This window comes from Lissotriton vulgaris, chromosome 1_1 (assembly GCF_964263255.1).
Source record: "Lissotriton vulgaris chromosome 1_1, aLisVul1.2, whole genome shotgun sequence".
In the NCBI taxonomy this organism is placed as follows: Eukaryota; Metazoa; Chordata; class Amphibia; order Caudata; family Salamandridae; genus Lissotriton; species Lissotriton vulgaris.
The window spans coordinates 1,369,518,699-1,369,544,569 of NC_141685.1; the positions used below are offsets into that span (position 1 = coordinate 1,369,518,699).

Consider the following 25,871-nt stretch of genomic DNA (forward strand, 5'->3'; position numbering starts at 1 on the left):
TCTCGGCGGCTCACAAGTGGGCCATTCGACACTAAGTTTGCATGCCGTCCACAAATCTCCGGGTACTACGATATCAAACAAGGTGTTCAAATCGATCCACAATACCTTAGAGATCTTCACAAACCTCTCTACCTGCTTGTACCACTCTACGGGATTCTCTCTTAACTTGGGGAAAGAATTAGTAAATGCCGCTAAATCCCCCCTACTCCAGGGCACATGGACGTAGTTTCCGTTCGCGATTTCTCGCAAAGGGAAAGCTTCCATTCGCATTAGGTCTGTATCCTGGGACTTCGCAAGTGTACTCCTTCTGACAGATCCCCTCTTGGACCATCTTTCCTCCCATCTATCCAGATCTCTCCATATTCTGATACACATGATTAGTTCCCTTATGTGTACTCTTAGCCCAATCGTTCTCCGTTCATCTAGATCTTGATCCGTGCAATTCAGCCTATGGTTTGCCTGTAACGCTTTAGTTCGTGACATGTCTATCATGTACTTGTCTGCTAGTTCAGATAATTTCTCATGAGCTGCCCTTGCTTTCCGAGTAACATCCTTAGATAAAAACAGTATTTCATCTCGTTCGTACAGCTCTAACCTTTCTATTGCCACTGTGCCGTCAATTATCTCATCCAAATCTGATTTCAAACTCATTACATCAAGCCGTCTTGCTTTTATTTCAGCTCTCAGTACGTCAGTCCTAGGTTGTTCTCTTACATCCCTCTCACCTCCACTATGCGCCCTACGCCTGAGCACAGGTGAGTTATGAGAAGTTTTTTTTCTGTCTCTTTGTTCCCACCTCTCTAGATCCCAAGCTTTTCCATCTTCCCTTGGGGTGTGGTGGAACAATGCTCCATCCTTCAACCCTACATTCTGTCTTTTCGGCTCGGTTTCTCCAGATACAAGATAGGATCCTCCATTCTGTTCTAAACCACTGTAACTCGCTTGCTGTCTGGTGTCGCTCAACAAACGATAAGGTCCTTCACGGCCCTCCATGTTCCCGCGATCTCGTTCGTGATCACCGGATGAATGGCGAGACGTTTCGCGACTCCCTATGTCCTCATGACTTCGTCCATGATCACCAGATGCATGGCGAGACCCTTCGCGACTCTCCATGTTCACGTGATTCCAATGACGCACATTTTCGTCCGGGGCATGGTGAGTGCACCTGAAACTATTTCGGTACTCTTGCGTCCTTCGTTCCCCTTCACTAAAGGTGACGCGAGGCACTTCCCCACACCCTGTACTTCTGTCGTCGCACATTTGCCTATTGCCACTAATAGTAGGACAAGTATCTCCTCTGCTTCCTTGACTCCCTCTCTCCCATTCCGGGCTGCTTTCGCCAGCTCCACAATGAGAGAGGATCCTGTTATCCTGATCTCTCCATTCTGCTCCTGTTTCTAATCCTTTATTCTGTGTCTCTTCGGCAGCATCCCATTCTTTCAGATATTCCCTTAATTCCTTAAAGGATTTTGGTTTCGGTCCCCTCAAATCCATCTGTCCTCTTTGACCCCCTTGTTCTATCCAGGGACCCGTTGCTGAATCTAATGGGGTACTCCGACTCACTGGTGCTAGTATCTGCCTCTGAGAATTCATCGTTTTGTTCCTATTCTCCGTCTCTGCCCTTTCTCTGCCCCATCTTCCCTGTTCCTCCTGCTGGACCCCCTCTGGGTTGTAGATTGACACTATAGGGCCTATGGTAACAGGTACTTGTAGAGCATCTGGCATTTGGTACGACCTTGCATGCTGCGTTTCTGGCACCTTCTGGACCACGAATCTTCCTACTACTCTCTGTTCGGAACTAGATTGAAGTACTTCCTCACCTTTCCTGGTATCCCACTCTGTTACTGGGAGTGGTGTATATTCCCCCCATCTAGCTCCGTCCCCTTGCTGTAGTACGGGACTTACGACTTCGCTGTTGTACGGAGGTGGTCTATCTATTAACAGCCTCTCTATCAGATCCTCTTCCGTCTCGCTATCCTCATCTTCCTCTAGAGGTTTCTTTTCTCCCGTGGCCTCTATCATGGTGAACAGTTTGTCTGCTTCTATCTTTTGCACCCTCCACTTTTTGGCTTCATCGTCCCATTTAGCATCCTGCAATGCTTTTACCGATCGTCTCACTCTTTCTTGGCGCCTCTTTACGCTTTTTTTGTGTGCTGCTCTGAACCATGCACTAAGTGCTTCGAACTGTGTTGGCCTCGGTAGAGGTCTTGTTGCAAGCATTACCGCTTTCAGTTGGTTCAACACGTCTAGCTTAAATGTTCCGAATCTCGGAAACGTCAGTTCCTTTTCCCCTTCTGTTAGCCTGTTCCACTCGGAGATCCACATTATCGAGTGTAAGCCTACATTTACTGCCATATGATAAGCTGGTGTGCCTTCTGGTGGAGCTTCTTCTCCAGCATATAAGTTTCTTCTATTCCTCCTAAAGATTTTTCTTAAACCCTTAAAGCACTTCATTTTTATAATCTACGATTTTCTCTTATTAATTCTCTTCCTTGTTTATGTCCCGATGACAACCACCAATCCCTATGTAGCTCTTGCTAATCAGCCTATCCCAATGCGGTTCTACGCTAACCGAACAATCTCAGCGCGGCTCTACGCTGACGTCACTTAGCCCTTCTGCAGCAGTTCCCTTCGTTTCTCAACCCGTATCGCGGTCTTGCATGCGTCTCATTCATACACTGAAAAATGACTACTTCCGTCCAAGCGATCACTTTTCTCTGACTGTACGGCCACAGTCTACCTGTAATTGCTACCTCAACTGGCAAAACGTCTTTCCTCTGACGGTCAGACGCTTGCCTTAACTGATAAGTTACTTACACACAGTAAACGTCCGACCAGCGTCCGTTACTCATACACTCACTCAAACGCTCCCCCTATCATCGGTCTGCGGGCGATCAATGGTACCTCATGACTCCCTTTAAATGGTAAACAATTACTCTGGGTGTTCGATACACCCGAACCACTTAAGTCCTCTGGACATAAGATTTTATCCGGTTGCGCGCGCTCACAACCTTCCCTCAATCACACTACAGGCATTCAACTCCGCTTGACATTACAACATAGGTACAACAAAAACACCGCAATCTTACAACGCATGACCCTTATACTCACTCTCGACCGACTCTGCTGCTTTTCTCCTGACGCACCGTCAACACCTTCTTCGACAGGGATTCTTCTTCTGGTCGTCGATGACTAGGGACCTTGGGGTGATCTAGACCTGACCTAGGTTGTCTTCCTCAAGAAGAAAACCATCTTTCTCTGCTACCAACTGCGGGGAATGAGATTTTAATATCTTTTATGATCTATTTGATAGCTTATCTCATTCGTCAATTTTGGATCGCTTATTTTCTGTCATTGAGTAAAAGACAAACCCCTCATAGGTTAGATAAACCCCATTAACTTGACGCAACTCTGAAGAACCACTTACAACTGATAAAGTTTAAAAGGTTTAATATAAAATTAAGAAAAGTTGCAAATACAATCCTCTCAGGATCAAATTCAACCTCAATCTACTAATGAATACAATCAAAGTCAGTTCCAGATTCAACAAATTAAAACATAGATGTGCTGTGGTTCCGTTGCGTCATCTACAGAAAGAGAAAAAATAATCAAGTTAAATCTGTCCCTACTCTATACTAGGTGACATCCCTACTTCGCAAGTTCCTAGTACCCTAAAAAGGTGTCAGCAGTTTGACTCCCTAAGAAGTTCAAACTCTCTTAGCCTCTAAAGGTGACTTAAGTTTAAGAAGCAGTACCCTCTCTGCCTACCCATCCGATCTCTAAGGGTCCTCGGCCTACTGCTCCCTTGCGCTCTGATCTCTCTCAGCGCATCTGCTCAAGTCATCTGCTCTTTCTAACTTGCCTTCGCTCTGAGCTCTTAGCCTTGCTGTTCCTGCTAATCACTATCTTCTCCCCGGGGTGCTGTCCCTAAAATACACAATCACAGTGTGGGTGGAACGCCCCTTCGACGCCCACCATGTACATTCTCATGATGTCATCTTCTAGCTTTTTCCCATTGCTTCGTCTCTTCGTCGTCCGTTAAGTTGACCTTTCTCCTTAGACGCCATCTTCGTCTTCTTGCTGGTGACTTCATTCAACTTTACCCTTGACACTTTCGAAACAAAATCTATCACCTTATCAGAACTTTTCTTTTACAACTATGATTGTAACCCTTCTTGGTCCTGTGAATGGTCATTTCAAAACAAGACTCAAATTCCAATCGTCTCCTCTCATGTTTAGGCAATAAACTTCGTCCGACATTTGTCACCTTAAATCTAACAAGAACTAGACTCTTTGGCTCGCACGTTCAAGTGAAGGCTATTCACGACTCCTGTGAGCCCACTAAATTACCAACAGCGGACTATACTCCTGCGAACCCTTGGTCTGTCAGGTTATAATCACAAATGACCTAAACTCTTCTTAACATTCCTACAAGCTTCTTCTACACAGTATAACCTTTAACACACATTTATATATGTTCGTATTTAACAAATCCTTTGCTTATATGTGAATACATTTACATAGAATATAAAGTACATAGAATACAACTTTATATTCTCATTTGTTACATCGCTATGTATGCTCTCTGCACATTTCTCCATGTCACATTTCTCGCCGTTTCTGCATTTAAAGTTACACACGTATATGAATTCTACTTTGCACGTTCTACAGTTCATAAACGCTTCTACGTTTCTACATTAGCCCACTACGTGTACGGGCCTTCTAAATCTAATGCATTTTCAAGAGTAAATACAAATACATTTCGTATAATTCATGTTACATCGGTTAACTTTATACTATAAGTGTTACAGTATACATTTCATTTCTATGTTTATACGATATGCTTGTGAATATGACTCGGATATATGTTTTATTCAAATTGCGCTCTCTCACTCTTGTCTGTGAGACTGGCATGGGGTTTGCCAACTTCACTACTGGACCCCACATTTTGGGAAAGTATAGACAAGAAGTTTTATTGAATGGTCAGAAAGTTGAAGCATTCAGAGACACAGGGGCCAGCCTCACCATGGTGAGTGACCATCTGGTCCCCTCTGCTCAACTGACCCCTGGTTTTACTTATCAGGTGACAGACATTCATGGAGTGAAGCGAAGGCATCCCATGGCAGTAGTCAAGCTCAGCTGGGGTAATGTCACAGGGCCCATGAGAGTGGCAGTGACAGATAACCTACCTGTAGATTGCTTACTGGGGAATGACCTGGAACTCTCAGCATGGGCTGAGGTGGAACAAGAAACTCACTCCAGAATGATAGGCCTATCCAGACAGGTTAGTGGGGCAGTAATAGCTACAGCCCCAGTCCAAGCACCATTCCTCCCTAAAAAGGTTGGAAGGGCAGTGGTAGCCACTGCCCAGGCTCAGACAGACTTTCCAGAGCAGGATAGGAGGACTGTGACAGTCACAGCCCAAACACAAACTGAGTGCCCTCCTGAAAAGGTTGGCAAGGTTGAAATGGTCTCAGCCTCCACTCAAACAGATAGTGAGGTTGTGAAGCCTGAAACAATGGATCACTCCACTCAAACAGAGAGCATTGAGGAGGAAGAAGAGTCTTCCCCCTCCTAGACACTAGGTGAGAGCCAGCCTCCTCAGGGAACTGACTCTACCCCTGTTGAAGGAACTGCCCCAGAGGTAGTCAGGCCTAGCCTGGCAGAGCCCCTGATGGCAGTGGACACTTCCCAGGTGGGACCCAGTCTGGAGCAGGTAACCTGCCCCTCTCTACCCTGCCTCAGTCAGCCCAGGGCTGAAGAGATCAGGGAGGCCAGTGGTGGACCCCAAAGGGCCCCCTGTCCAAAAGAACCCCTTAATCAGCAGATTAGGATCACTGAAGCTGGTAAACCTAGCCAAGTGAAAATAGAACAGACTCCTGAGGGATCCCCCTTAAAAGTAGTTAGGGAACTCCCACAGCTGGACACTGTTGGGCACAGCCAAACATGGGGCCTAAAAACCCCAGACCTGACCTGTCCCTCCAGTAAGCCAAACAGAGGGACTCAGCCTCCAGCTTTAGGTAGCCAGAGGCTGACCCTGAGAGCTCAGTGCATCTCAGCTAAAGAAAGAAAGGCACACATGATGAATGGTGATTGGAGGAAGTTGAGCCCAAAGGTAGAGGAGCCTCACTTCAGTACTCCATCCCAGCATCAGCCTTCTTCTTTCCCAAGACACACCAAAGGCAGAGATTCCCGATGGTGGAGACCCTCAGATACCCTTAGGGTGAGGGGTTGCCTAGTGGACCATGACACAGGGGTAAACCAAGCCAGAGCTGGTCCTTCCTTATATGGCCACTTAGGTAATAGAGGCTTACCTGGACAAGGATAGCCTTATCTCCTATCGTTTGGGGGGGGGTTGTGTAGGAAGGTACATCCTGACTATGGTTGCCCCCAAGTTTTTGCCCTGTGTTTTAGCTGGTTTTGGACATAGTCGACCTGGGACCCTGCCAATCGGGACCCCAGGCCTACTGCTCTCTCTTTAAAATGGATTCCATGTACCCTAGGTACATTTCCAATTGGTACTGGGCCACCTTATCAGACCCTGTAACTCAGGGCATAGGTGTACCCAGGGCTGCCAGGGGCTGCAGCATGTATTATGCCACCCCTGGCTGGCCTCCTAAATTTGACACAACTGGCTGCATGACAGCTGGGGCAAAGTCGTGTAATCACCCTTTGCTGTAGGTGTAGTATACCTATACCTAACCCTAAAATGGACACACAGATTCCTATCAGTCACTCCTATGGCAGGCCTTGACAATCCTGAAGGCAGAGTGCTTGGAATCGTGTGAGATGGTGCTCTGGCATGAGCTGAGCCCGTCTGCAGCTTGCGGAACCAAGTCCTAATAGCTGTTCCATGATATCGCATACCATATACTCTTAAGTGCATTATAATCCTCGCGGTTAAATGCCAACTTTGGTATTGCTTTATCAAAACATGTCGAGTAAGGTGTCATACGAATTGGAATACTAACCCCTCGCCAATTCTGGTGACAGGGTTAGCATTCCACCCTTCTAGAGGGACACGACATGTATGTAACTGTGAACCCCGGTTAAAGTTAACTAAAGCCTCAGCTCCACAAAATGGATGCTGCCACCACAGACACGAGTCTGACCTCCTGCTGCTGGGAGTCCTTCCAGTGAGGGAGGCTTGGACAAAGGGTTTCCTGTCCGGGGCGGTGCTAGCACCATCCCAGACAGGGTTTTGTGTATCCTGGGTAGGCAGGGCTTTTCAGGAAGGTGACTGCTGAGTGGCACCCCGGTGCTCACTACGCATAGGCCAGTCAGAACCAGTTTCAGGGGCACACCAGCCCCTGGCCTGGGGAAGTCCAGCAGGGGAGAGGGGTGTAACCACCCCCCCTCCTAGTCCCACCCATAGGCAGGACCTAGTCACCGGGTCAGCCCCCTTTTCTAGTATAAAGATGGGAGCGGGCCCCCTGTTCAAATTAGATCATCTTTGGAACCAAGACACAACTTTCTGCGAAAGGACTTCAAGATTTCTTCATCAAGATTCTCCCTTGTGGCTAAGGAGTAGTCACCCTGCATCCGCAGGCACCATCCTAAAGAGCACTGCGGTCTGCTGCAAGTCCTTCATCACGAATCCGATGACCCAGCTCGACGAGACCCGGCTTCCCTGGCACCTCTGACCTCTACTCACCTCTACAGCAAAGCTGAGAACCGTGAGTGCGACGAGACCTCGAGGGACCGACGATCGCCAAGACTGCACGACATCTTTACAACAAGCCCACCGTGTCCTCCACTGGTGAGTGCTTTGGGGTCCGAGAAGCCCCGACCCTGCGCAGCTCCAGCACCCAAGGTCAGCCTCCCTGCATCTCCACGATCTGCGTGGGGCCCTTCTGCTGTTTGCTGTGCACCGCGTTGTTTGGCTACTAGCCGGCTGGCTTGTGGCCTTCTGAACGACGCCCGACGACATCACTGCTGCTGGTCTGGTTGCTCCAGACTGGCCCTTGCTTCCTTCTTGAAGAGAGGCACCCCGGACCCTCCTGGTCCACTCCAGACGCCATTTTAGGTCCACCGCGTGGGCTTGAATTTGCCAAGGCTTTGTTGCCCAATCCTGGGTCCAGCGACGCCGACAGCTTCTATCTTCGTGGGACAGCTCGATCCTCCTTCCTGGTCGCCGACAACGCCTCCTGGTCTGTGAGATCTTCGAGCACAGCGTCACCCACTCACCTAATCGAGGTGGCTACCATCCGGTGCCCTCCTGGTGCCCACTGACTACTGGCTAGTAGTCTCGAACTTGGTCCCCTCTGCTTTCAGGTGTCATCTTCCATCGATCCAGGCTTGGATCCACCGAACTTTCTTCACTGGTCGCCTGCCAGCAACTTCTTTCTTCCAGGCTCCTGGTCCGTCAACGAGGATTCCCGACGTCTTTTGAGTCCTATGCAGCTGCAGCCCCTGGGCTAGGTAACTTCGGCATTTCGGTGCCCCAGCATAGCCTCACTATCCAAGGGTCAGAATCTACTTTCGTTTTCTCCCTACCAGGTCGGGTTCGCCCGAGAACACTAACTTTGCAATTTCTAGCTACCATAGACTTTGTCCTGCATCTCGCGTGAGAGTGCACACACTGCACCCGAGTCCCCTGGGTCTCCCAGAAGTAATCTAACGATTCTATAGTCAAGTCCTAGCGATTCCAAAGCCTATTAGTACTGTACTTACCTGCTAGTAATTTCGCATTCCACTTTTCAAGTATATGGTTTTCCGTGCCCCTCGGGCATTTGTATATACTGTGCTAACTTAAGTATTTTTGTAAGAGTTTTGGTTTGTGCTTAGTACCCTGTCCTCATAAAGAGTACAGGGCTGTTGTGATTCTTAATAAATAACTGTTTATTTTCATAACACTTGTGTGGTGTCCTTTCACTTGGTGTTCAAGGGGTATATGTGTGGTATAACAGCTGGCTTAACACGCCCTCTCGAGTCTTTAGCCTTAGACTGCTCGTATCCACGCTACTAGGATAGCTGGTCTATAAGGTTGACTTACAACCAATCATCAATAAGGGTTGCTGGACTGATACATAGTGTTCACTAGAATAGTGAGCACTGCATATCAGGCCACCTTCTCACAGGGGCCCCACAACACACTTTTCTTAGCTCATTGAATTAAAGTATAAACTTCTGCCATGTGTGAGTGGTAAAGGCTTGTTAATTTTGTTGCTTTTCAAGTAACATTGGGGCATCAGACGCTTTGGAAAGTAGCCACCAACCGCAGAGAAAGAGAGAAAGAGGGAAAAGACAGTATGAGGTGTGGAGAAAACAGCAGCAGGTACAAGGAGCTCAAATGAGATTAATGGCGCCTAAATAGAGCACGTAAAGGAACAGTTACAAATCTAAGAAAAGGGAAAGAAAAGACTAGGAAAAAACACAGAAAGAGCTTGTAGATGAAATTCTCTTCCAGGAACAGCAGGTTAAGAGAAATTACACAGGGAGCAGTTAAGCTTGTAACACGGGGGAGAATAGAAAAGAAAATGCAGTTTTATGAAGTGTGTTTGCCTAATCCAGCTAGCACTTTTATTTTATTTCTCTATTTGCTTCTTTTATTGGTAAAGTAAGTTTCAAGTGCATGCACAGGTATGACCGAGAGAGCCAGGGTATAATAATTTGAAGCGTTTGCACCAGCGCTAATGAAGGACGAGAGTTATAGCAAAGATATGAAAGGGGGAGCGATAATAAATATGTGATATGGCAATAGTGACACCAAAATAAGCCACCTATTTATAAAACTGACATGTAAGAAATACTAAAGGTTAACTTCTGAAATTGTAGCCGATGTTAAAAAGATTCTCGTTGTCGGCAGGATTCGAACCTGCGCGGGGAGACCCCAATGGATTTCTAGTCCATCGCCTTAACCACTCGGCCACAACAACTGACTGCAAGGTGTGTGCACATAATCTGTATGCAAGTTTTCAAGGTGTCCCACAGCAAATTCCTGATATTCTGCAATGAACTTTTTAAAAATAATGTTTTTTTCAGCAGGCACATTCTCTCCTAAAAACAAAAATTGCATGCGTATATCTCTAGTTTGGAATACCATAGGCTTGCATGCATACTCTCATGGGTCACTCAAGTTTTTTGGACCCTATTGCACTCTGTTTTCGTGCTGCTTTTAGTATATGTCCCATATTAAAGAAGTCTACCATCTTTGAGTATTTGAGGCTCCTTTGTAAGTGCTTTATATTTTTTCCTTGAAGAGCTATATAATAAAGGGGTCCGGAAAGGATTGCATTTATGGAAGATAAAAGAAGGCCCACTTGTCTCACCAAATGCTGTAGAGAAACCTGATGTTTTACTCATGTTATCCTTAGTTCGTTTTTGTTAGACCTTGCATTCTTAAGGTGGTCCCAACCCCACCTTATTGCTTTTCACCTCCGCATTTTGCTGTATCTTTTTGTTGGGCTTAGGACTCTGATCACTTTATCGCTACTAATCAGTGCTGAAGTGCACGTGCTTCTTCCCTAATCATGTGTATAATTGGAGTATACCTGACTGACAGATTTAATTTACTTGAAAGCCCCTTGTAAAGTGGTATACCATATACCCAGGGACTGATTGTGCCGCCCAAAGAAATAGCATTTCAAACCTGTCTCAAGCCTGTTACTGCAGTGCCTGTGCTGCAGTGTACTGCCACTTCGACTTGGCATTTAAAACTACTTGCCAAGCCTTAAACTCCAATTTTATTACATATCAGTAACCCCTAAGGTAGGCCCTAGGTAGTCCTAGGGCATCATGCTATGTAAGTAAAAGGTAAGACATGTACTGTGGTAGTTTGTATGTCCTAGTAGTATCAAACAGTCTATTACATTTTTCACTACTGTGAGGTCTGCCCCTCTCATAGGTTAGCATTGGGTATTCCCTTATACTTTTTTGGGGGTAATTCCATATCAGAGAGGAGAAGCTTTATTTATTTATTGATAAATCCTATCTACTGGTGAGGTTGGATTTAATCTTACTATTGTATAAATGCCATTTTTAGAGAGTGAGCATTTCTCTGCACTTACTGCTCTATTTGCATTGAAACCTGTCTTCGATTGACGTCTGGATTGGGCTGCGAGACAGCTACATATGTGCATTCCCTGTAGACAGCCACAACACAGGTCACTCAACTGCAACTGCATTCATCTGCATTCTGATTGGCCTGGGGGAGAGCTCCGCTCCCCTTACCGCAAATATGTTCAAGAACGATAATTTATGTCAGTAAGTACAGTATACCTACATCTTATAATCATGTGTGTTTAAATAATTTGTTGTTAGATCGTTTAAATATTGAAAAGGATCTGTTTTTAATAGACATTTTACAAAAACAACTGGTACATTTGGGAATTCTGTAAAGGAAAAACCCAACTGCCGTGACATTGCCAACCACAATGCCGTGACTCGGATTCGAACCGAGGTTACTGCGGCCACAACGCAGAGTACTAACCACTATACGATCACGGCGAGCTACTTGGGCTCAATAACGTACAGTGACATGAAGAAATTATAATTCGGAACACTCAGGGCTACTCCTGTGATAGGCTGAATGTGTTCATTGCTTCCTCATTCATTATACAAAGGCTTTATCTCCTCAGTGGTTGATAGGCTGAAATCGTTTCCTGGCCGCCTGCTTGTGAACTGGCAGGAGTCAAAGATCACACATACACTGGTGGGCCTGTGATGGGACACCAATGCAGAGAAACACACCTGGCGCAGATATTCTATTCTGTTTATTAGACCTGCATCTCCCCTGTACCTCCTCAAGCCATCTGTATGTGAAGCAAGAAAGAGTTAAGGAACGGTCCATCTACACTTTTATTGGGAGGATGCTGCCGTGAGCTCCTCCCAGCTAATCACACAAACAGCAGTAAAGCAAGATAACTACACAGTTAGGGGGGACTGCATGGTTAGGTTTTTGAGGAATTATTGAAACTGACCTCAGTGACCCATAATCAGAGCTGTGGCTAATGACTGCATGCCTAATTATGATGAAGCAAGCACCATGGCTCGTAGGGGCCCCAAAACACACTTTTCTTAGCTCATTAAATTAAAGTATAAACTTCTGCCATGTGTGAGTGGTAAAGGCTTGTTAATTTTGTTGCTTTTCAAATTCACGTCTGACAACAAGACGAAGGAACATTGGGGCATCAGACGCTTTGGAAAGTAGCCACCAACCGCAGAGAAAGAGAGAAAGAGGGAAAAGACAGTATGAGGTGTGGAGAAAACAGCAGCAGGTACAAGGAGCTCAAATGAGATTAATGGCGCCTAAATAGAGCACGTAAAGGAACAGTTACAAATCTAAGAAAAGGGAAAGAAAAGACTAGGAAAAAACACAGAAAGAGCTTGTAGATGAAATTCTCTTCCAGGAACAGCAGGTTAAGAGAAATTACACAGGGAGCAGTTAAGCTTGTAACACGGGGGAGAATAGAAAAGAAAATGCAGTTTTATGAAGTGTGTTTGCCTAATCCAGCTAGCACTTTTATTTTATTTCTCTATTTGCTTCTTTTATTGGTAAAGTAAGTTTCAAGTGCATGCACAGGTATGACCGAGAGAGCCAGGGTATAATAATTTGAAGCGTTTGCACCAGCGCTAATGAAGGACGAGAGTTATAGCAAAGATATGAAAGGGGGAGCGATAATAAATATGTGATATGGCAATAGTGACACCAAAATAAGCCACCTATTTATAAAACTGACATGTAAGAAATACTAAAGGTTAACTTCTGAAATTGTAGCCGATGTTAAAAAGATTCTCGTTGTCGGCAGGATTCGAACCTGCGCGGGGAGACCCCAATGGATTTCTAGTCCATCGCCTTAACCACTCGGCCACAACATCTGACTGCAAGGTGTGTGCACATAATCTGTATGCAAGTTTTCAAGGTGTCCCACAGCAAATTCCTGATATTCTGCAATGAACTTTTTAAAAATAATGTTTTTTTCAGCAGGCACATTCTCTCCTAAAAACAAAAATTGCATGCGTATATCTCTAGTTTGGAATACCATAGGCTTGCATGCATACTCTCATGGGTCACTCAAGTTTTTTGGACCCTATTGCACTCTGTTTTCGTGCTGCTTTTAGTATATGTCCCATATTAAAGAAGTCTACCATCTTTGAGTATTTGAGGCTCCTTTGTAAGTGCTTTATATTTTTTCCTTGAAGAGCTATATAATAAAGGGGTCCGGGAAGGATTGCATTTATGGAAGATAAAAGAAGGCCCACTTGTCTCACCAAATGCTGTAGAGAAACCTGATGTTTTACTCATGTTATCCTTAGTTCGTTTTTGTTAGACCTTGCATTCTTAAGGTGGTCCCAACCCCACCTTATTGCTTTTCACCTCCGCATTTTGCTGTATCTTTTTGTTGGCCTTAGGACTCTGATCACTTTATCGCTACTAATCAGTGCTGAAGTGCACGTGCTTCTTCCCTAATCATGTGTATAATTGGAGTATACCTGACTGACAGATTCAATTTACTTGAAAGCCCCTTGTAAAGTGGTATACCATATACCCAGGGACTGATTGTGCCGCCCAAAGAAATAGCATTTCAAACCTGTCTCAAGCCTGCTACTGCAGTGCCTGTGCTGCAGTGTACTGCCACTTCGACTTGGCATTTAAAACTACTTGCCAAGCCTTAAACTCCTATTTTATTACATATCAGTAACCCCTAAGGTAGGCCCTAGGTAGTCCTAGGGGCATCATGCTATGTAAGTAAAAGGTAAGACATGTACTGTGGTAGTTTGTATGTCCTAGTAGTATCAAACAGTCTATTACATTTTTCACTACTGTGAGGTCTGCCCCTCTCATAGGTTAGCATTGGGTATTCCCTTATACTTTTTGGGGGGTAATTCCATATCAGAGAGGAGAAGCTTTATTTATTTATTGATAAATCCTATCTACTGGTGAGGTTGGATTTAATCTTACTATTGTATAAATGCCATTTTTAGAGAGTGAGCATTTCTCTGCACTTACTGCTCTATTTGCATTGAAACCTGTCTTCGATTGACGTCTGGATTGGGCTGCGAGACAGCTACATATGTGCATTCCCTGTAGACAGCCACAACACAGGTCACTCAACTGCAACTGCATTCATCTGCATTCTGATTGGCCTGGGGGAGAGCTCCGCTCCCCTTACCGCAAATATGTTCAAGAACGATAATTTATGTCAGTAAGTACAGTATACCTACATCTTATAGTCATGTGTGTTTAAATAATTTGTTGTTAGATCGTTTAAATATTGAAAAGGATCTGTTTTTAATAGACATTTTACAAAAACAACTGGTACATTTGGGAATTCTGTAAAGGAAAAACCCAACTGCCGTGACATTGCCAACCACAATGCCGTGACTCGGATTCGAACCGAGGTTGCTGCGCCCACAACGCAGAGTACTAACCACTATACGATCACGGCGAGCTACTTGGGATCAATAACGTACAGTGACATGAAGAAATTATAATTCGGAACACTCAGGGCTACTCCTGTGATAGGCTGAATGTGTTCATTGCTTCCTCATTCCTTATACAAAGGCTTTATCTCCTCAGTGGTTGATAGGCTGAAACCGTTTCCTGGCCGCCTGCTTGTGAACTGGCAGGAGTCAAAGATCACACATACACTGGTGGGCCTGTGATGGGACACCAATGCAGAGAAACACACCTGGCGCAGATATTCTATTCTGTTTATTAGACCTGCATCTCCCCTGTACCTCCTCAAGCCATCTGTATGTGAAGCAAGAAAGAGTTAAGGAACGGTCCATCTACACTTTTATTGGGAGGATGCTGCCGTGAGCTCCTCCCAGCTAATCACACAAACAGCAGTAAAGCAAGATAACTACACAGTTAGGGGGGACTGCATGGTTAGGTTTTTGAGGAATTATTGAAACTGACCTCAGTGACCCATAATCAGAGCTGTGGCTAATGACTGCATGCCTAATTATGATGAAGCAAGCACCATGGCTCGTAGGGGCCCCACAACACACTTTTCTTAGCTCATTGAATTAAAGTATAAACTTCTGCCATGTGTGAGTGGTAAACGCTTGTTAATTTTGTTGCTTTTCAAATTCACGTCTGACAACAAGACGAAGGAACATTGGGGCATCAGACGCTTTGGAAAGTAGCCACCAACCGCAGAGAAAGAGAGAAAGAGGGAAAAGACAGTATGAGGTGTGGAGAAAACAGCAGCAGGTACAAGGAGCTCAAATGAGATTAATGGCGCCTAAATAGAGCACGTAAAGGAACAGTTACAAATCTAAGAAAAGGGAAAGAAAAGACTAGGAAAAAACACAGAAAGAGCTTGTAGATGAAATTCTCTTCCAGGAACAGCAGGTTAAGAGAAATTACACAGGGAGCAGTTAAGCTTGTAACACGGGGGAGAATAGAAAAGAAAATGCAGTTTTATGAAGTGTGTTTGCCTAATCCAGCTAGCACTTTTATTTTATTTCTCTATTTGCTTCTTTTATTGGTAAAGTAAGTTTCAAGTGCATGCACAGGTATGACCGAGAGAGCCAGGGTATAATAATTTGAAGCGTTTGCACCAGCGCTAATGAAGGACGAGAGTTATAGCAAAGATATGAAAGGGGGAGCGATAATAAATATGTGATATGGCAATAGTGACACCAAAATAAGCCACCTATTTATAAAACTGACATGGAAGAAATACTAAAGGTTAACTTCTGAAATTGTAGCCGATGTTAAAAAGATTCTCGTTGTCGGCAGGTTTCGAACCTGCGCGTGGAGACCCCAATGGATTTCTAGTCCATCGCCTTAACCACTCGGCCACAACAACTGACTGCAAGGTGTGTGCACATAATCTGTATGCAAGTTTGTTTTCAAGGTGTCCCACAGCAAATTCCTGATATTCTGCAATGCACTTTTTAAAAATAAGTTTTTTTTCAGCAGGCACATTCTCTCCTAAAAACAAAAATTGCATGCGTATATCTCTAGTTTGGAATACCATAGGCTTGCATGCATACTCTCATGGGTCACTCACGTTTTTTGGACCCTATTGCACTCTGTTTTCGTGCTGCTTTTAGTATATGTCCCATATTAAAGAAGTCTACCATCTTTGAGTATTTGAGGCTCCTTTGTAAGTGCTTTATATTTTTTCCTTGAAGAGCTATATAATAAAGGGGTCCGGGAAGGATTGCATTTATGGAAGATAAAAGAAGGCCCACTTGTCTCACCAAATGCTGTAGAGAAACCTGATGTTTTACTCATGTTATCCTTAGTTCGTTTTTGTTAGACCTTGCATTCTTAAGGTGGTCCCAACCCCACCTTATTGCTTTTCACCTCCGCATTTTGCTGTATCTTTTTGTTGGCCTTAGGACTCTGATCACTTTATCGCTACTAATCAGTGCTGAAGTGCACGTGCTTCTTCCCTAATCATGTGTATAATTGGAGTTTACCTGACTGACAGATTTAATTTACTTGAAAGCCCCTTGTAAAGTGGTATACCATATACCCAGGGACTGATTGTGCCGCCCAAAGAAATAGCATTTCAAACCTGTCTCAAGCCTGCTACTGCAGTGCCTGTGCTGCAGTGTACTGCCACTTCGACTTGGCATTTAAAACTACTTGCCAAGCCTTAAACTCCAATTTTATTACATATCAGTAACCCCTAAGGTAGGCCCTAGGTAGTCCTAGGGGCATCATGCTATGTAAGTAAAATGTAAGACATGTACTGTGGTAGTTTGTATGTCCTAGTAGTATCAAACAGTCTATTACATTTTTCACTACTGTGAGGTCTGCCCCTCTCATAGGTTAGCATTGGGTATTCCCTTATACTTTTTGGGGGGTAATTCCATATCAGAGAGGAGAAGCTTTATTTATTTATTGATAAATCATATCTATTGGTGAGGTTGGATTTAATCTTACTATTGTATAAATGCCATTTTTAGAGACTGAGCATTTCTCTGCACTTACTGCTCTATTCGCATTGAAACCTGTCTTCGATTGACGTCTGGATTGGGCTGCGAGACAGCTACATATGTGCATTCCCTGTAGACAGCCACAACACAGGTCACTCAACTGCAACTGCATTCATCTGCATTCTGATTGGCCTGGGGGAGAGCTCCGCTCCCCTTACCGCAAATATGTTCAAGAACGATAATTTATGTCAGTAAGTACAGTATACCTACATCTTATAGTCATGTGTGTTTAAATAATTTGTTGTTAGATCGTTTAAATATTGAAAAGGATCTGTTTTTAATAGACATTTTACAAAAACAACTGGTACATTTGGGAATTCTGTAAAGGAAAAACCCAACTGCCGTGACATTGCCAACCACAATGCCGTGACTTGGATTCGAACCGAGGTTGCTGCGGCCACAACACAGAGTACTAACCACTATACGATCACGGCGAGCTACTTGGGCTCAATAACTTACAGTGACATGAAGAAATTATAATTCGGAACACTCAGGGCTACTCCTGTGATAGGCTGAATATGTTCATTGCTTCCTCATTCCTTATACAAAGGCTTTATCTCCTCAGTGGTTGATAGGCTGAAACCGTTTCCTGGCAGCCTGCTTGTGAACTGGCAGGAGTCAAAGATCACACATACACTGGTGGGCCTGTGATGGGACACCAATGCAGAGAAACACACCTGGCGCAGATATTCTATTCTGTTTATTAGACCTGCATCTCCCCTGTACCTCCTCAAGCCATCTGTATGTGAAGCAAGAAAGAGTTAAGGAACGGTCCATCTACACTTTTATTGGGAGGATGCTGCCGTGAGCTCCTCCCAGCTAATCACACACACAGCAGTAAAGCAAGATAACTACACAGTTAGGGGGGACTGCATGGTTAGGTTTTTGAGGAATTATTGAAACTGACCTCAGTGACCCATAATCAGATCTGTGGCTAATGACTGCATGCCTAATTATGATGAAGCAAGCACCATGGCTCGTAGGGGCCCCACAACACACTTTTCTTAGCTCATTGAATTAAAGTATAAACTTCTGCCATGTGTGAGTGGTAAAGGCTTGTTAATTTTGTTGCTTTTCAAATTCACGTCTGACAACAAGACGAAGGAACATTGGGGCATCAGACGCTTTGGAAAGTAGCCACCAACCGCAGAGAAAGAGAGAAAGATGGAAAAGACAGTATGAGGTGTGGAGAAAACAGCAGCAGGTACAAGGAGCTCAAATGAGATTAATGGCGCCTAAATAGAGCACGTAAAGGAACAGTTACAAATCTAGGAAAAGGGAAAGAAAAGACTAGGAAAAAACACAGAAAGAGCTTGTAGATGAAATTCTCTTCCAGGAACAGCAGGTTAAGAGAAATTACACAGGGAGCAGTTAAGCTTGTAACACGGGGGAGAATAGAAAAGAAAATGCAGTTTTATGAAGTGTGTTTGCCTAATCCAGCTAGCACTTTTATTTTATTTCTCTATTTGCTTCTTTTATTGGTAAAGTAAGTTTCAAGTGCATGCACAGGTATGACCGAGAGAGCCAGGGTATAATAATTTGAAGCGTTTGCACCAGCGCTAATGAAGGACGAGAGTTATAGCAAAGATATGAAAGGGGGAGCGATAATAAATATGTGATATGGCAATAGTGACACCAAAATAAGCCACCTATTTATAAAACTGACATGGAAGAAATACTAAAGGTTAACTTCTGAAATTGTAGCCGATGTTAAAAAGATTCTCGTTGTCGGCAGGATTCGAACCTGCGCGGGGAGACCCCAATGGATTTCTAGTCCATCGCCTTAACCACTCGGCCACAACAACTGACTGCAAGGTGTGTGCACATAATCTGTATGCAAGTTTTCAAGGTGTCCAACAGCAAATTCCTGTTATTCTGCAATGCACTTTTTAAAAATAAGGTTTTTTTCAGCAGGCACATTCTCTCCTAAAAACAAAAATTGCATGCGTATATCTCTAGTTTGGAATACCATAGGCTTGCATGCATACTCTCATGGGTCACTCAAGTTTTTTGGACCCTATTGCACTCTGTTTTCGTGCTGCTTTTAGTATATGTCCCATATTAAAGAAGTCTACCATCTTTGAGTATTTGAGGCTCCTTTGTAAGTGCTTTATATTTTTTCCTTGAAGAGCTATATAATAAAGGGGTCCGGGAAGGATTGCATTTATGGAAGATAAAAGAAGGCCCACTTGTCTCACCAAATGCTGTAGAGAAACCTGATGTTTTACTCATGTTATCCTTAGTTCGTTTTTGTTAGACCTTGCATTCTTAAGGTGGTCCCAACCCCACCTTATTGCTTTTCACCTCCGCATTTTGCTGTATCTTTTTGTTGGCCTTAGGACTCTGATCACTTTATCGCTACTAATCAGTGCTGAAGTGCACGTGCTTCTTCCCTAATCATGTGTATAATTGGAGTATACCTGACTGACAGATTTAATTTACTTGAAAGCCCCTTGTAAAGTGGTATACCATATACCCAGGGACTGATTGTGCCGCCCAAAGAAATAGCATTTCAAACCTGTCTCAAGCCTGCTACTGCAGTGCCTGTGCTGCAGTGTACTGCCACTTCGACTTGGCATTTAAAACTACTTGCCAAGCCTTAAACTCCAATTTTATTACATATCAGTAACCCCTAAGGTAGGCCCTAGGTAGTCCTAGGGGCATCATGCTATGTAAGCAAAAGGTAAGACATGTATTGTGGTAGTTTGTATGTCCTAGTAGTATCAAACAGTCTATTACATTTTTCACTACTGTGAGGTCTGCCCCTCTCATAGGTTAGCATTGGGTATTCCCTTATACTTTTTGGGGGGTAATTCCATATCAGAGAGGAGAAGCTTTATTTATTTATTGATAAATCCTATCTACTGGTGAGGTTGGATTTAATCTTACTATTGTATAAATGCCATTTTTAGAGAGTGAGCATTTCTCTGCACTTACTGCTCTATTTGCATGAAAACCTGTCTTCAATTGACGTCTGGATTGGGCTGCGAGACAGCTACATATGTGCATTCCCTGTAGACAGCCACAACACAGGTCACTCAACTGCAACTGCATTCATCTGCATTCTGATTGGCCTGGGGGAGAGCTCCGCTCCCCTTACCGCAAATATGTTCAAGAACGATAATTTATGTCAGTAAGTACAGTATACCTACATCTTATAATCATGTGTGTTTAAATAATTTGTTGTTAGATCGTTTAAATATTGAAAAGGATCTGTTTTTAATAGACATTTTACAAAAACAACTGGTACATTTGGGAATTCTGTAAAGGAAAAACCCAACTGCCGTGACATTGCCAACCACAATGCCGTGACTCGGACCGAGGTTGCTGCGGCCACAACGCAGAGTACTAACCACTATACGATCACGGCGAGCTACTTGGGCTCAATAACGTACAGTGACATGAAGAAGTTATAATTCGGAACACTCAGGGCTACTCCTGTGATAGCCTGAATGTGTTCATTGCTTCCTCATTCCTTATACAAAGGCTTTATCTCCTCAGTGGTTGATAGGCTGAAACCGTTTCCTGGCCGCCTGCTTGTGAACTGGCAGGAGTCAAAGATCACACATACACTGGTGGGCCTGTGATGGGACACCAATGCAGAGAAACACACCTGGCGCAGATATTCTATTCTGTTTATTAGACCTGCATCTCCCCTGTACCTCCTCAAGCCATCTGTATGTGAAGCAAGAAAGAGTTAAGGAACGGTCCATCTACACTTTTATTGGGAGGATGCTGCCGTGAGCTCCTCCCAGCTAATCACACACACAGCAGTAAAGCAAGATAACTACACAGTTAGGGGGGACTGCATGGTTAGGTTTTTGAGGAATTATTGAAACTGACCTCAGTGACCCATAATCAGAGCTGTGGCTAATGACTGCATGCCTAATTATGATGAAGCAAGCACCATGGCTCGTAGGGGCCCAACAACACACTTTTCTTAGCTCATTGAATTAAAGTATAAACTTCTGCCATGTGTGAGTGGTAAAGGCTTGTTAATTTTGTTGCTTTTCAAATTCACGTCTGACAACAAGACGAAGGAACATTGGGGCATCAGACGCTTTGGAAAGTAGCCACCAACCGCAGAGAAAGAGAGAAAGAGGGAAAAGACAGTATGAGGTGTGGAGAAAACAGCAGCAGGTACAAGGAGCTCAAATGAGATTAATGGCGCCTAAATAGAGCACGTAAAGGAACAGTTACAAATCTAAGAAAAGGGAAAGAAAAGACTAGGAAAAAACACAGAAAGAGCTTGTAGATGAAATTCTCTTCCAGGAACAGCAGGTTAAGAGAAATTACACAGGGAGCAGTTAAGCTTGTAACACGGGGGAGAATAGAAAAGAAAATGCAGTTTTATGAAGTGTGTTTGCCTAATCCAGCTAGCACTTTTATTTTATTTCTCTATTTGCTTCTTTTATTGGTAAAGTAAGTTTCAAGTGCATGCACAGGTATGACCGAGAGAGCCAGGGTATAATAATTTGAAGCGTTTGCACCAGCGCTAATGAAGGACGAGAGTTATAGCAAAGATATGAAAGGGGGAGCGATAATAAATATGTGATATGGCAATAGTGACACCAAAATAAGCCACCTATTTATAAAACTGACATGGAAGAAATACTAAAGGTTAACTTCTGAAATTGTAGCCGATGTTAAAAAGATTCTCGTTGTCGGCAGGATTCGAACCTGCGCGGGGAGACCCCAATGGATTTCTAGTCCATCGCCTTAACCACTCGGCCACAACAACTGACTGCAAGGTGTGTGCACATAATCTGTATGCAAGTTTTCAAGGTGTCCAACAGCAAATTCCTGTTATTCTGCAATGCACTTTTTAAAAATAAGGTTTTTTTCAGCAGGCACATTCTCTCCTAAAAACAAAAATTGCATGCGTATATCTCTAGTTTGGAATACCATAGGCTTGCATGCATACTCTCATGGGTCACTCAAGTTTTTTGGACCCTATTGCACTCTGTTTTCGTGCTGCTTTTAGTATATGTCCCATATTAAAGAAGTCTACCATCTTTGAGTATTTGAGGCTCCTTTGTAAGTGCTTTATATTTTTTCCTTGAAGAGCTATATAATAAAGGGGTCCGGGAAGGATTGCATTTATGGAAGATAAAAGAAGGCCCACTTGTCTCACCAAATGCTGTAGAGAAACCTGATGTTTTACTCATGTTATCCTTAGTTCGTTTTTGTTAGACCTTGCATTCTTAAGGTGGTCCCAACCCCACCTTATTGCTTTTCACCTCCGCATTTTGCTGTATCTTTTTGTTGGCCTTAGGACTCTGATCACTTTATCGCTACTAATCAGTGCTGAAGTGCACGTGCTTCTTCCCTAATCATGTGTATAATTGGAGTATACCTGACTGACAGATTTAATTTACTTGAAAGCCCCTTGTAAAGTGGTATACCATATACCCAGGGACTGATTGTGCCGCCCAAAGAAATAGCATTTCAAACCTGTCTCAAGCCTGCTACTGCAGTGCCTGTGCTGCAGTGTACTGCCACTTCGACTTGGCATTTAAAACTACTTGCCAAGCCTTAAACTCCAATTTTATTACATATCAGTAACCCCTAAGGTAGGCCCTAGGTAGTCCTAGGGGCATCATGCTATGTAAGCAAAAGGTAAGACATGTATTGTGGTAGTTTGTATGTCCTAGTAGTATCAAACAGTCTATTACATTTTTCACTACTGTGAGGTCTGCCCCTCTCATAGGTTAGCATTGGGTATTCCCTTATACTTTTTGGGGGGTAATTCCATATCAGAGAGGAGAAGCTTTATTTATTTATTGATAAATCCTATCTACTGGTGAGGTTGGATTTAATCTTACTATTGTATAAATGCCATTTTTAGAGAGTGAGCATTTCTCTGCACTTACTGCTCTATTTGCATGAAAACCTGTCTTCAATTGACGTCTGGATTGGGCTGCGAGACAGCTACATATGTGCATTCCCTGTAGACAGCCACAACACAGGTCACTCAACTGCAACTGCATTCATCTGCATTCTGATTGGCCTGGGGGAGAGCTCCGCTCCCCTTACCGCAAATATGTTCAAGAACGATAATTTATGTCAGTAAGTACAGTATACCTACATCTTATAATCATGTGTGTTTAAATAATTTGTTGTTAGATCGTTTAAATATTGAAAAGGATCTGTTTTTAATAGACATTTTACAAAAACAACTGGTACATTTGGGAATTCTGTAAAGGAAAAACCCAACTGCCGTGACATTGCCAACCACAATGCCGTGACTCGGACCGAGGTTGCTGCGGCCACAACGCAGAGTACTAACCACTATACGATCACGGCGAGCTACTTGGGCTCAATAACGTACAGTGACATGAAGAAGTTATAATTCGGAACACTCAGGGCTACTCCTGTGATAGCCTGAATGTGTTCATTGCTTCCTCATTCCTTATACAAAGGCTTTATCTCCTCAGTGGTTGATAGGCTGAAACCGTTTCCTGGCCGCCTGCTTGTGAACTGGCAGGAGTCAAAGATCACACATACACTGGTGGGCCTGTGATGGGACACCAATGCAGAGAAACACACCTGGCGCAGATATTCTATTCTGTTTATTAGACCTGCATCTCCCCTGTACCTCCTCAAGCCATCTGTATGTGAAGCAAGAAAGAGTTAAGGAACGGTCCATCTACACTTTTATTGGGAGGATGCTGCCGTGAGCTCCTCCCAGCTAATCACACACACAGCAGTAAAGCAAGATAACTACACAGTTAGGGGGGACTGCATGGTTAGGTTTTTGAGGAATTATTGAAACTGACCTCAGTGACCCATAATCAGAGCTGTGGCTAATGACTGCATGCCTAATTATGATGAAGCAAGCACCATGGCTCGTAGGGGCCCAACAACACACTTTTCTTAGCTCATTGAATTAAAGTATAAACTTCTGCCATGTGTGAGTGGTAAAGGCTTGTTAATTTTGTTGCTTTTCAAATTCACGTCTGACAACAAGACGAAGGAACATTGGGGCATCAGACGCTTTGGAAAGTAGCCACCAACCGCAGAGAAAGAGAGAAAGAGGGAAAAGACAGTATGAGGTGTGGAGAAAACAGCAGCAGGTACAAGGAGCTCAAATGAGATTAATGGCGCCTAAATAGAGCACGTAAAGGAACAGTTACAAATCTAAGAAAAGGGAAAGAAAAGACTAGGAAAAAACACAGAAAGAGCTTGTAGATGAAATTCTCTTCCAGGAACAGCAGGTTAAGAGAAATTACACAGGGAGCAGTTAAGCTTGTAACACGGGGGAGAATAGAAAAGAAAATGCAGTTTTATGAAGTGTGTTTGCCTAATCCAGCTAGCACTTTTATTTTATTTCTCTATTTGCTTCTTTTATTGGTAAAGTAAGTTTCAAGTGCATGCACAGGTATGACCGAGAGAGCCAGGGTATAATAATTTGAAGCGTTTGCACCAGCGCTAATGAAGGACGAGAGTTATAGCAAAGATATGAAAGGGGGAGCGATAATAAATATGTGATATGGCAATAGTGACACCAAAATAAGCCACCTATTTATAAAACTGACATGGAAGAAATACTAAAGGTTAACTTCTGAAATTGTAGCCGATGTTAAAAAGATTCTTGTTGTCGGCAGGATTCGAACCTGCGCAGGGAGACCCCAATGGATTTCTAGTCCATCGCCTTAACCACTCGGCCACAACAACTGACTGCAAGGTGTGTGCACGTAATCTGTATGCAAGTTTTCAAGGTGTCCCACAGCAAATTCCTGATATTCTGCAATGCACTTTTTAAAAATAATGTTTTTTTCAGCAGGCACATTCTCTCCTAAAAACAAAAATTGCATGCGTATATCTCTAGTTTGGAATACCATAGGCTTGCATGCATACTCTCATGGGTCACTCAAGTTTTTTGGACCCTATTGCACTCTGTTTTCGTGCTGCTTTTAGTATATGGCCCATATTACAGAAGTCTACCATCTTTGAGTATTTGAGGCTCCTTTGTAAGTGCTTTATATTTTTTCCTTGAAGAGCTATATAATAAAGGGGTCCGGGAAGGATTGCATTTATGGAAGATAAAAGAAGGCCCACTTGTCTCACCAAATGCTGTAGAGAAACCTGATGTTTTACTCATGTTATCCTTAGTTCGTTTTTGTTAGACCTTGCATTCTTAAGGTGGTCCCAACCCCACCTTATTGCTTTTCACCTCCGCATTTTGCTGTATCTTTTTGTTGGCCTTAGGACTCTGATCACTTTATCGCTACTAATCAGTGCTGAAGTGCACGTGCTTCTTCCCTAATCATGTGTATAATTGGAGTATACCTGACTGACAGATTTAATTTACTTGAAAGCCCCTTGTAAAGTGGTATACCATATACCCAGGGACTGATTGTGCTGCCCATAGCATTTCAAACCTGTCTCAAGCCTGCTACTGCAGTGCCTGTGCTGCAGTGTACTGCCACTTCGACTTGGCATTTAAAACTACTTGCCAAGCCCTAAACTCCAATTTTATTACATATCAGTAACCCCTAAGGTAGGCCCTAGGTAGTCCTAGGGGCATCATGCTATGTAAGTAAAAGGTAAGACATGTACTGTGGTAGTTTGTATGTCCTAGTAGTATCAAGCAGTCTATTACATTTTTCACTACTGTGAGGTCTGCCCCTCTCATAGGTTAGCATTGGGTATTCCCTTATACTTTTTGGGGGGTAATTCCATATCAGAGAGGAGAAGCTTTATTTATTTATTGATAAATCCTATCTACTGGTGAGGTTGGATTTAATCTTACTATTGTATAAATGCTATTTTTAGAGAGTGAGCATTTCTCTGCACTTACTGCTCTATTTGCATTGAAACCTGTCTTCGATTGACGTCTGGATTTGGCTGCGAGACAGCTACATATGTGCATTCCCTGTAGACAGCCACAACACAGGTCACTCAACAGCATCTGCATTCATCTGCATTCTGATTGGCCTGGGGGAGAGCTCCGCTCCCCTTACCGC

The 25,871-nt window shown here is 43.7% G+C and overlaps 6 non-coding genes across 6 annotated transcripts; all 6 read right to left on the minus strand.

Annotated features, from left to right (window-relative positions):
* Window positions 1-9,796: 9,796 nt before the first annotated feature.
* TRNAS-AGA (transfer RNA serine (anticodon AGA)) lies at window positions 9,797-9,878 on the minus strand. Its single transcript has one exon. It is a non-coding gene; the product is annotated as a tRNA-Ser (tRNA).
* Window positions 9,879-11,376: 1,498 nt separating this feature from the next.
* TRNAH-GUG (transfer RNA histidin (anticodon GUG)) lies at window positions 11,377-11,448 on the minus strand. Its single transcript has one exon. It is a non-coding gene; the product is annotated as a tRNA-His (tRNA).
* Window positions 11,449-12,737: 1,289 nt separating this feature from the next.
* Window positions 12,738-12,819, minus strand: TRNAS-AGA (transfer RNA serine (anticodon AGA)). Its single transcript has one exon. It is a non-coding gene; the product is annotated as a tRNA-Ser (tRNA).
* A 5,806-nt stretch (window positions 12,820-18,625) lies between these two features.
* TRNAS-AGA (transfer RNA serine (anticodon AGA)) lies at window positions 18,626-18,707 on the minus strand. The gene has a single exon. It is a non-coding gene; the product is annotated as a tRNA-Ser (tRNA).
* Window positions 18,708-21,561: 2,854 nt separating this feature from the next.
* TRNAS-AGA (transfer RNA serine (anticodon AGA)) lies at window positions 21,562-21,643 on the minus strand. Its single transcript has one exon. It is a non-coding gene; the product is annotated as a tRNA-Ser (tRNA).
* Window positions 21,644-24,497: 2,854 nt separating this feature from the next.
* TRNAS-AGA (transfer RNA serine (anticodon AGA)) lies at window positions 24,498-24,579 on the minus strand. Its single transcript has one exon. It is a non-coding gene; the product is annotated as a tRNA-Ser (tRNA).
* Window positions 24,580-25,871: the final 1,292 nt, after the last annotated feature.